The sequence below is a fragment of the Sinocyclocheilus grahami genome, unplaced genomic scaffold, assembly GCF_001515645.1.
Source record: "Sinocyclocheilus grahami isolate Dianchi unplaced genomic scaffold, SAMN03320097.WGS_v1.1 scaffold244.1, whole genome shotgun sequence".
Lineage (NCBI taxonomy): Eukaryota > Metazoa > Chordata > Actinopteri > Cypriniformes > Cyprinidae > Sinocyclocheilus > Sinocyclocheilus grahami.
In genome coordinates, this window is record NW_015505423.1 from 531731 (window position 1) to 540053 (window position 8323).

Genomic DNA, 8323 nt, shown 5'->3' on the forward strand with positions numbered 1-8323 from the left:
CATGTATTTTAAATAGTAATATAAAAATTTTTTTTTTTTTTTTTTTTTTGGTATTGTTCTGCCTGGGTATGATAATAAAAATTAAAAAGTATAAAAGTATTTATCAATTTATTAAGCATTTATCAAATCTGCCTCCAAAAGTATACATTTATGACAAATAAAATAGATGAATGTATGATTCATATCTAGATCTACGTCCATGAACTTTGTTGGTGGGCGAAATTTACAAAGCTATTTTTGGTCAGGCCTGAGAATTGCAAGGGTAAAGAGCAGGACGCTGCTTAGGCATTAGATTGGGCCGTTGTTGGGTAAATACTGCCATAGGAACACATCTGGAAATGATTAACCTAATGCCTACTTTGAAGTCATCTCTTTCAAGGCTTATTTACCATTCTCCATTGGACGTTACTCTTTCTCAGGCCACTTACCGGTTTGGGCACTGGATCCAGCGGGATGAATTCAAACTTGTAGAGGATGAGGGCCACAAACATATGCAATTCCATAACGGCGTACCACCTGTTGACACAATAAATAACAAGTGCTTATTGTTGTTTCTTTCATTTTCATGTCCTCTTTCTCATTAAGAAAATTTTCTAGATTCAAACTCATTGTACTGAAGTGCTCATCACTTCACAAGCCAGCTTGAATAGCACTATGTGTATTAGTATTCTGATGGAATATTGCATGCTGTCTAGCTGCCATTGCACCCTCCCTCGGGTGCTGCCGAACACTGGGAAAACTGTGATTTATATTGCAGGTAGAAAAGCAAAATGTGAATGAATGTCTTGTTTTGCGTTCAAATTCCAGGTGCATTCATAGCCACTGTGGCCTTGTTTGGAGGCGGATAGTGGAATTTTAGGTGAATTGAAGTGAAAGAATTAAGGCACAGAGAATAAAATGGTTCCTAGGTGAGACACAGCAAGGAATAATGGGAGGCAATAAAGGGAGGGCGAGAGATGCAAGTCATGTTTCTTGAAATAATCAGCCCAAATAACCTTGAGAGCCATGACTCATTCAGGGACACTGTATTAGTGACGCAAGTAGCCAATCTCCTAAAATAATCTAAATCACATTGGATTGAGGGAAAATGAAATACATTTTGCCACACTCAGTGTACTAATTTGTGACCATGTCCAGCTAAGAGATCTATACAAGCCTGAGTAATCATTACAAAGCCGCCTCATGACAATGTGACATTTGAATGCAAAGTTGATAGATGTGGATTGAATATTTCAGTGGCATTTGAAATTATTCTAGAGAGAATGTCATAGTCCACACGTTTATATGCATAATGGAGAATACATTTTATATATATTTTTATATTTGTTTAAATAATTCATTATTTGCTTTAATTAATTAATTAATGTATTATTTATTTGTAGCGTTGATAATTTTTTTATTATAAAAATTATTATTAACCCTCTGGTGCTGCTCACGGGGGAGTCAAAAACGAAACAATTTCAATGAATGAATGTACTTGATTTTAGTTCCATAATGTTTTTTTTTTATTAATAATTTGTGTTTTTAGAGGATTTTATGCTACTAAATATTTATGGAATAGTTATGATCCATTAATTACTTGGTAACCACTTTTTGAGCAAAGACCTGAAAATGAAATTTTCATGAATCTTGAATGCTTTGGAGCACAGACTTAAGTTTGCTCTCTTTTTAAAGAAGATGTGGCAGTTAATTCTGGAAAAGTTTAAAAAGTGAAACTAAAAATAGTTATAGAAGTTTGTTTATTATTGTGAAAAATGTACAAAAATACAATTTTTAATTTTTACTACTATTTTTTTTTTTCAAAACATGTTTTAAGTGCTTGAAAGCCTGTTGAAAATGATATTTTAGTAAGAGTTTGTTTCGGACAGTACCAAGTGTTTCCACTAGATGAAATTAACTTCCTATTCATTTCCATTGTGTTGTTCACATAGCAAGTGCCAAAACCTTTACCAAGTTCCATACCCTTGCGGGGGGGAAAAAAAACATTAAAATTTTTGGTCAAAAATTACCAAACAGCAGCAGAGGGTTCAAAACAAACCTTCGTCTCCCTTTTTCGCTATATTACTCGACCTCTCTCTTTCTTCTGTTTCTCCCTCTCATATATTCCCAGACTGATAAACGTAGATTCATCTGTTTTGGAGGGTTTTGAAAGGTCACTGGTCTGTGCCTATGCTTTTGATCTTCCTGTGCAGCTGGGAAAGTTCTCCCAGACTTTATAAAGCTCTATTAATGTCATTCTGACCCCAGCCGCACACTCCCCAGGGCCTTCATGATGTCATCAGTAGGGGCCCAAAGGGCTGGGACATTAGGGCCAAGAATGCTCAGTACAACATAAAAGCAGTGCCATGAATCTATATCAACATGGCAGTATACCAGGAATGAAGTCATAGTGCACACTATCAATAATGCAGCTATATGATTTACAAGTATCGCCTGTAATTCGAATCCCACCCTGACAGAGTTCTTGTGGGTAACAGCTATGAACTTTTTTGTGCCAGTCTCGGTGTACATAACCTAAGGGAACTGACATTCTCAGCAATAGAGCCAAAGGGGAAAGATGGGCTGGTGCAGCTTGTGGCATTTGCTATAGGCCAAGTTCAGCCCATAGTGTTCCTGATACAGGCCAAAGACCAAACCACCAAACCTTGCTAAAAGTCAAAAATTGCCCCCGACTCACCAAAGGTGCTTCCAAATATCAAACTCTGCTGTTATTATGTTTTAAATTTTAAAAAAGTATATTCTTTTTTATAATGCTCAAAATAGAGAATGCAGTCCCGTTTACAGTTAAAAGAGCCAATTTCCTTTATCATATCACCTGTTTGTTTACTCTAAACCACAAGAGCATTAGCTGAACCGGCCTGCACAAAGCCTTTTTTGCAACATTTAACCTAGAGAAGCTTTTGATAAGTATAATACCATTCCTGTCAGATTTTATTGCTAAATAAAATTTACTGCTTACTTAAACATAATCTTGACTGATATTTTTATATATTTAGGTCTTTCCCTACGGGAAAATAAACAAAAATGCAACCGGGTCAGATGTGCATGGTTTGAAAACCCAAACATCTCTGAACTGACTTCATGAATTATGTAACATGTTCAATTGTGTTATTTGAGCAAAGTTCAGTAAAGTTCAAAACCAGCTGTCCAAGGAAAAAGAAACAAAATGCACAAAGAAAAAATATAGTGTACATGATTATTACTTTGTATAAACACAAGAGTTTTTCTAACCTTCCTGGGCACTGATTTCCCCCCCTCCAAATGCCACAAACCCCTCCAAGTGGACATTCTTTTCTAAATCTGCCTTTTCCTATCGTTCCTGTGGGAAGAAAAGTTTCATTAAAAATAATCCACTCAGGCGTGGGCCAGTCTAGAATATACCATTTGAGCCTGTCTTCCAGCACTCTAAGATTTAATTTAATAAGACATATTTACAGTAATTTCTGAACAGTACCTCTCTATGCAATGTCCATCTGTTCACTAATGTGGCTTTATTGTGGGCATAAATCAATAATTGCTCCTGAGTTGCATCAACAAACCTAGAAGTCTTTTGAACTGGTCAGAAAGTCCAATCTTCCAAGGTTTTCGTAGATTCAAAACAATTTGTTTATAGATTTCCAATGTAAAACACCACTGAATGTCCATTTAGTCAGCAACCATATCTATTCATTGTGTAAAATATTTAGAATCCATTAAGGAAAATGGAGAAAGTGACCCTTGAATGCACTCTTTACACACATTTAAGTGCATTTCCACTGCAAAGAAGAGAGCTGATTTGAAACTAAACATATCTTTTGCTAAAAACAGTATTTAAAGCATTTAGATGTAGGTCTAACCCAGTCTCTGTGAGCTGTGCTATTTCCTTCAAGACATTAGCAGACAGAAGTGTAATGGAATCTCTATAGGTGTTTGCCGGAAGGTTAATTGTGAAGATAACTGTCAGGCCTTCCTTGAACACATACATACCTATTATTCCTGTTTTAATGGAGTACAGCTGGAGTTTTCAAGCACATTGTGACCAGCACTCTGCAGCTTGCCAGACAAAATGCAAGGAGGAAGCTTTATTGAAAGAATATACTAATAAAAGAGATGCCGATTCCATCATAGAGCAAGACAAACTACGTTTAAAAAAAAAAAAAAAACTAAAAAAGTACAGGAACATTTGATAGTAAAGCACTTTACCTGCTGTAAAAAAAAGCATTTTATGAGCATGTGTCTTGTGTATATTTTATTTTGGTTTATAGAGGAATTAGTGTTAACCTCATCCTGTGGCTGAAGTCATTCAGAAGGGTGAAGTTACTCACAGGTTTGAAATCTTCCGGGTCTGGGAAATACTTGGGGTTCCGGTGAGCCCAGTAGGGAGACAACATCAGCATGTCTCCAGGTGGGATAACATAATTCTGAAAAGCAGAAAACATGCATAGAGTTGTTTTAGCTGAGAATTAAGCCTGGTAATGTTTGCTTTGTAGCCTGTGTGAGTCAAAGGGCAGATCTCAATATACTAATATATAATTATTAATATATAGCTCTATATATACAGCCTGCACTTATGGACCTATGCATAAAAACACTGAAATGAAATGCATTGTGCGCTGAATAATCTGTTATGGCTGACCTGTAATTTGAGAGGCCGCACTGCTTTACGAGTGATGGCTCCAGGGGCCCTCAGCCGAATGGCTTCCATGATACACCACTTCACATATGGCATGTGCTGTAAGTCATCTAGGGTCACCTTTGTCTTCTCCTTGTATTGAATGCAAAGCAAACACACAAGCACTAAGTGACTATCCATAGCTTTAAGTACTACTGATGTGTGCTTAAGAGAAAGTTTAATGCAATAACAACGCTTGGATAGATCTGGCTCAACAGCACAGTGAAACACATTTTTATACTTGTATTTAACTCTCATGTGTTCTTGTGTTGTGCATATAAAGGAGCATAAATGCACCTCTGCATGCAATATGCAAATCATGTTTACTAGTGATGAAAATGTGTCATATACTAACAGATTTAATGCATAAAAGTTCTGTAAGACTTTTTAAAGACAATGCATGACAGTTTGCTGTCCTCTAGTGGATCTTGAGGGAAGTTTAAAAATATAAGAGGTCTCACAATGTTGAATACACATATATATATATATATATATATATATATATATATATATATATACACACACACACACACACACACTGTATGAATATGTATATATATATATATATATATATCATGATTTCCACAAAATTATTAAGCAGGAAAATTGTTTTCAACATTGATAATGATGAGAAATATTTCTTGAACACTAAATCTGCATATTAGAATTATTCTAATCACAGGAATAAATCATCACAGGAATAAATTTAATTTTATTAAAATATATTTCCCAATATTACTGCTTTTACTGTATTTTTGATTAAATACATGCAGCCTTGCTGAGTCAAAAATATAGAAAATCTTACAGACATACTGTTAGTTGATATTTATACTGAAAGCAATTAATGAATTCAGTCTGGGTGGGGCTTTACAAGTTGAAAACCATTGGTTTTGAGATATTGGTTTTACCGTTGATCTGATCCATTGCAAACTTGTATACTTTAGGATTGGCCAAAATAAAAGCAATGGCCCAAAATGTAATCTAGAATAAAGTGAAAACATTAGTTCTCAGCAACATTCTGTTCAATGTCAAATCTGAGTTAACACATAGAAAGATACAGTGTAATAGCACTAAAATAAACCTCTCACTCACTGGTATAGCATTTGCCAGGGAAGCTCAAAGTAAAAGTAAACCATACTTGGGTAGATATCTGTCACTTATTGCAGTAGCCAGGTGCTGTAGTAAAGTCTAAGGAGAAACAGTGACAGATCAGAAACTTTTTGGATTTTTATTAAACAATGGCCAAATACAGCAGATAGATTTCTAATATTATGCTAATTCCATAATCAAAAATCAAAAATTATGTATGATTATGAACAAAATTGTAAAACTTCAAATGTCATATAGTCCTACAAAAAAGGCTTAGAAACCTGATGGAAACTCTTTAGCTCCCTCTATTGGTGCTAACATGTTTATAAATGTACACATTCAACAGACCAATAAGAAAGATTTAGTTTGGCATTAAACTCTATTCTATGTGTTTCAAGATCAACATCAGTAACAACAGTAATCCATGCACAATTCCCGTCCATCAATTAACGTCTTGTTAAGTGAAAAGCTGCATGTCTGTAAAAAAACAAATCCATCATCAATAAGTTTTTAACTTCAAACCGTTACTTCTGCGAGTCTTCTATAATATTGTTTTCTCCAGTGAAAATTTAACTTGTCTGAATCAGGAAGAGAAATATGCACAGATCAAGCACTGTTTACAAGTGAAAACAGTCCAAACAACTGTCCAAATATGTTGGTGGATTTTGATATGAGAGGACAACAGATGGACCTTTTTTTACTGGAGGAAGCATTATTATAGATTACGGACTTGTGTTTTGGCCAGAAGCAATGGATTAAAATTAAAATGCCTTATTGATGAATTCATTTCTTACAAAAATGCCACTTTTCACTTCGCAAAACATTGATTGATGGACTGGAGTCGTGTGGATTATTGTGATGTTTCCATCAGCTGATTGGACTCTCATTCTGACGGCACCCATTCACTGCAGGAGATCCATTGGTGAGCAAATGATGTACTGTAACACTGAATTTCTCAAAATTGGGGTTTCAAGGTTTTACATTTTCACCTGATCCCCATAAAGGCCATCGTTGTCTTTTATCATGTGGAGCAGTTTAGATTATCTATATTACCTTTCCATCATTCTCACTGTAGAGGGTCTCCTGTGATTTGATAGCCATATTTCATATTTCACAAATATTTCAGCAGAGAAAGGAGCCATTGCTTTGAGTTTGCCCATTCCCTGAAGACACAAAAGGTGCATCCTTTAACTCTTTGGCTATAGATGTTTTGAATGTATTTCAACAGAAATACAGTATATGCTGATATGCAAGGCCTTTTTAGTTGATTCTTTTTAGTTGAGACTAATTGTGTTTCATAATTGCAGCTTTCAGTAATATTGTGGCAGTAGCACTCACATACATCAAGAACATGTCTGGGAGTTGGGAGCCGTATTCAAATCCTTCATCATACGTTGTGAACTTCTCCAGGAACTCCTGCCTGGTGAGGGCGATACTAGGAGAGTTACATCGGCCCAGTAAGTTGCTCATTACTGCTGGATACATAACACTCCTGAAAACAAGTATAAAACAGTTTTCAAGAAATAAATTACCTGAAATTATCTAATTACATTACAAGATTTACGTTGATGAATTATAGTGTATTACACTGCGCTGCATCATATTTGCTGAATGAAATCCAATACTTGTTTTTTACTAATTTTGTTTTTCAAAAATAAGTGCCTGTTTTCCCTCAAGCATGACACACTTTCTTACAAAATAAGATGTGGATTTCATAGCATTTTTGCTTTCAACAACCATTTGTAAGGTGGGATTTGATCCCTTAACAACAGAAAAACTGCCACAAAGAAGACATACTCTACTGTTTGTTCAATTCTCAGCCAATTTCCACATGTACGTATGAGTCTGAGGACATTATTTTATGCCAAATTCAGATTTCAATGTTAGAATTATGTCCAGTGACAGAAGAAAATGCAAACATGACCCAGATGTTTTCTGATACATCTATGGGTGTTTTACTACATCTAAACAATGACAGAAAATTACAGATTTTGTGGGAAAAAAGTATTTATAAACGTGCTTATGTTAAGTTCTTTGACATTAAATCGAGTATTTGAATATATTTTCCCACTCCTTTGCAGACTGTAAGTTAAATGATACATTTTGAATACTTTTTGTAACTTTTGACATTTAACTGCTTTGGTTATTTTGATAAATGCATTCTAGCTGATACATTTGTAATTGCTGTACATTATGGAAAGTTCTAATATTTTTTACAGTAATAAATCATCTCATTGAGTTCAGAGTCTAAGGTCATGTATAAGAGAGTAATGGAGTAGCTTTAGCAATCAGTTATAAATCTAAACCTTTACCACAAGTATTGTACCTGTGTTGTGAACAGCTTCTTGCACTGCTTGTTCAAAATCAACATCTTTAGAGGTGAAAAAAGCTTGGAAATACTCATTTAGGGTCACAAATGTCAGTCTCTTCCCAGCAGCTACAACAGTGAAATCTGGTCCATACTAGGAGAACAAACACACTATTTTTTTTTTATTTTTTTTTTTAGAAATTAAGCTTTATTATTTCTGTTTTATACAAATGATTAAATCTTATATTAAGATGCAAATTAAGTGAAAAAAATAC

At 34.8% G+C, this 8323-nt stretch overlaps 1 pseudogene; it reads right to left on the minus strand.

Annotated features, from left to right (window-relative positions):
* The window catches only part of LOC107598094 (24-hydroxycholesterol 7-alpha-hydroxylase-like), a 9049-nt pseudogene extending 938 nt beyond the window's left edge, over positions 1–8111 (minus strand).
* Between the last annotated feature and the right edge of the window lie 212 nt (positions 8112–8323).